Source organism: Neomonachus schauinslandi, chromosome Y (genome assembly GCF_002201575.2).
Source record: "Neomonachus schauinslandi chromosome Y, ASM220157v2, whole genome shotgun sequence".
NCBI lineage: Eukaryota > Metazoa > Chordata > Mammalia > Carnivora > Phocidae > Neomonachus > Neomonachus schauinslandi.
The window spans coordinates 2,511,568-2,515,409 of NC_058420.1; the positions used below are offsets into that span (position 1 = coordinate 2,511,568).

Sequence of the window (3,842 nt, forward strand, 5' to 3'; positions counted from 1 at the left end):
ATATATATATATATATATATATATATATATATATATATATATATATACCAAAAATAAGGGTAACTATTCTATGAAGGAATAGAATATGTCTCTAAAAATGAAAAACAAACAAACAAAAAAGATTTTTTTTAAAAAGGGATTGATAAGATGTTGGTTGAAAAAAGGAAAAAGAAAAATTCAAAAAAAATTAACTTTGAAAGACTAAAGAATCATGGTAAAAAAGGCATGGGGAATTTTATGTGCATTATTCCCCTAGCGCTGGAGTTCTGCTCTTCTCATTAACAGGTAAACTTGGTCTTGGCTGGCTGTTCTTGCTGAATTTCTGGGGGAGGGGCCTATTGCCATGGTTCCCAAATCTCTTTGCTGGAGGCACAATTGCCTTGCCAGTTGCCAGGTCCGGGCTAAGTAATCTGCTCGGGTTTGCTCTCAGGAGCTTTTGTTCCCTGCAAGCTTTCCATACATCTTTGGAGGACAAGAGTGAAAATGGTGGCCTCCCAATCTCCACCCTGGAGGAGATGAGAAATCGGCCCCACTCCTCAGTGCGACCCCAGATAAAAGCAGTCAATCACTCCTGTCTCTGTGGTCTCCGCTGTACTCCGTGCTCACCCAGCCTGTGACCGAGCATTTCTATCTCTGGCACACGACACTGTCTGGAGACTCCAAACACAGCAGATCCCTGTGGTGTTCTCCTGAGCTGCTCCTCCCAGGGGAGGAAGGACTGTCTCCCCAGATCTGCTGCGTGTTGGGTCCCTGCTGGAACAGTATTGGCCTGACTGTGCCTCGGATCCTGGTTTATGGCAACCCCGAGCTGAGAGCCCACTCCTTGGCTCCATCTCTGCAACAAGCTTCCCTGCTCTGATACCTGGGAGCTCTGCCACACTCAGGTACTCATGGGCTTTCTGTGACCCTGAGGGTCCTGAGACCACACTGTCCCAGAAAGAGTTCCACCCCCGCTTAGCCACTGGAGCGACGTCCCTCAGTGGAGCAGACTTCTAAAAGTTCCAATTTTGTGCTCCGCTGTTCTATCACTTCCCAGAAGCAGCTGACGGTGGCCCCCTCCCCTGCTGCATATCCTCCCAAATATCACCTGGGATTCACTTCTCCAGACGTCCTACCTTCCAGAAAGTGGTCGCCTTTCTGTTCAGAGTTGTTGCTATTCCATTCTTCAATCTCCTGTTGAGTTCATAGGTGTTCAGAATGGTTTGATCCCTATCCAGCTGAATTCCTGGGACCAGATGAAATCCAGGTCTCCTACTCCTCTGCCATCTTGCTCCGCTCCATGATTTGACCATTTTATGCCTCCTTGCCTATATTTTTAATGGATATTGGCCTGTAAGTTTCTTTTCTTCTACCATGAGACTTTGGTCTAAAAAACATTGGGAAGCATTCTTCTCTCTTTAGTCTTTTGGCAGTATTTAAGACTGGCAGGTGTAAGTTCATGCCCCCCCTTTTCTAATTAATGTAATTTCTTTACTAAAAAAGCTTCCACCCCTTTGTTTTGTTCATGTACACTTCGCAAAACTATTCTGAATTAGAGTATATACAGGCTAAGCCAGGATCCTGGACAGAGAGTATGTATATGTAGGTGGCATCCCTGAGGATTCAGAGATTCAGTGGACCATGACTGCTTCCTCTGCATAACTCACTAAATTGTCTTGCCAGCTTCTACACTAGCTTGAGTGGGCATAATTCAAAAAGGAAAACTCACTCATTCCATTTTTCTGGAGCATTGTGATAGCCTCTAATAACACCCCTACATATGGATGTCTTCAATATATAATATTATGATACCTCTTCAAGTAATTGCTAAAAGATATGGGGTCAAAGTGTTCTATAATACCCATATCCATTTTACTAGTTTTCAATGGACCTATAAATCTCCCCCAGGATTCATCATAGCAACTGTAATGGAAACTTGGACCCCAATAACAGAAATCAGAAGACAACACAAACAGATGACTAGGATCACCTAGATATCTACTGAAGAGTTTTCCCAATTCCTGTTCTTTGGAATCATTCAGACTTCCAACTAGTACAGGAATAATGGTAAATTCATCCTTATGGCTTTCCATGGCTTTAGCTGTATAATAAAAATTGGTTTCAATACTGTGTTTATTTTCATTTGTGTGTAGAGACATGCGTTCAAACGTTCATGTCATACATAGTTCTCTGTAAATCTTTTCATCAATATGAAGATCATACAGAGGTGTTCTATGTATATCCACACTGGAAAGTGCACATAAAGAAGGGGCACTTGAGAAGTCCCAAGGATGAAAATTCTCCAGATTATTAATTCACTTGCTTGTAGGCATGAGCAGCACAAGACCCATGTACATATCCCCCCACCCCCCGAAAAAAATCCTTCTCTTCCTCCTCCTCCTCATCTTCTTCTTTCTCTTCCTATTCCCCTTCCCCTTCTCCTTTCCCTTCCTCTCGTCCTCCTTCTTTGTTTTTAGTTCCAGAGGTAGAATTTAGTGATTCATCAGTTGCATGTAACTCCCAGTGCTCATTCCATCAAGGGTCATCCTTAATGCCCATTGCCCAATTACCCCTTTCCCCACAAACCTCCCCTCCAGCAACCCTCAGTTTGTTCTCTATAGAGTCTCTTATGGTTTGTTGCTCTCTCTATTGTTATTTTATTTTTCCTTCCCTTCCACAATATTCATCTGTTTTGTTTCTTAAATTCCACGTATGAGTGAAATCATATGCTATTTGTATTTCTTTGACTGACTTATTTACTTGACATAATAACCTCTAGTTCCATCCACGTTGTTGCAAATGGCAAGATTTTATTCTTTTTAAAGGCTGAGTAATACATTCAATGGAATATTACTTATTCCTCAATATTCCTCAATGGACTATTACTCATCCAAGAATGGATATATATCCATTCTTTATCCATTAATCTCTTGATGGGCATTTGTGCTCTTTCCCTGTTTTGGCTATTGTGCATAGTGCTGCTATAAACATTGGTATTCCTATGCCCCTTTGAATCATTATTTTTGTACCTTTTCGATAAATACTGACTACTGTAATTGCTAGGTCATAGGATAGTTGTATTTTTAACTTTTTTTAAAAAGATTTTATTTATTTATTTGAGAGAGAGAATGAGAGACAGAGAGCATGAGAGGGAGGAGGGTCAGAGGGAGAAGCAGACTCCCTGCCAAGCAGGGAGCCCAATGCAGGACTCGATCCCGGGACTGCAGGATCATGACCTGAGCCAAAGACAGTCGCTTAACCAACTGAGCCACCCAGGCGCCCCTGTATTTTTAACTTTTTGAAGAAAATCCACACTGTTTCCCAGAATGGCTTCACCAGTTTGCATTCCCACCAACAGTGTAGGAGCGTTCCCCTTTCTCCACATCCTCACCAGCGTCTGTTATTTTCTGAGTTGTTCATTTTAGCCATTCTGACTGCTGTGAGGTGGTATCTCATTGTGGTTTTGATTTGTATTTCTCTGATGATGAGTAATGTGAATATTTCTTCATGTGTCTATTAGCCATTTGTAAGTCTTCTTTGTAGAAATATCTGTTTATGTCTTCTGCCCATTTCTTGTGTTGAGTTTGATAAGTTGTTTATAGATTTTGGATACTAAACCTTTATCTGATAAGTCATTTGCAAATATCTTCTCCCATTCCGTACGTTGCCTTTTAGTTTTGTTGATTATTTTGTTCCCTGTGCAGAAGCCTTTTATCTTAATGAGGTTCCAATAGTTCATTTTTTCTTTTCTTTCCCTGGCAAGGTGTCTAGTAAGAAGTTGCTGTGGGTGATGTAAAAGAGGTTGTTGCCTGTGTTCTACTCTAGGGTTGAGATGGGATTTCTGTTTCACATTTTAGTCTTTC

The 3,842-nt window shown here is 41.3% G+C and overlaps 1 pseudogene; it reads right to left on the reverse strand.

The window, feature by feature from the left end:
• Positions 1-1,610: 1,610 nt before the first annotated feature.
• LOC110582699 lies at positions 1,611-2,334 on the reverse strand (annotated as a pseudogene).
• Positions 2,335-3,842: the final 1,508 nt, after the last annotated feature.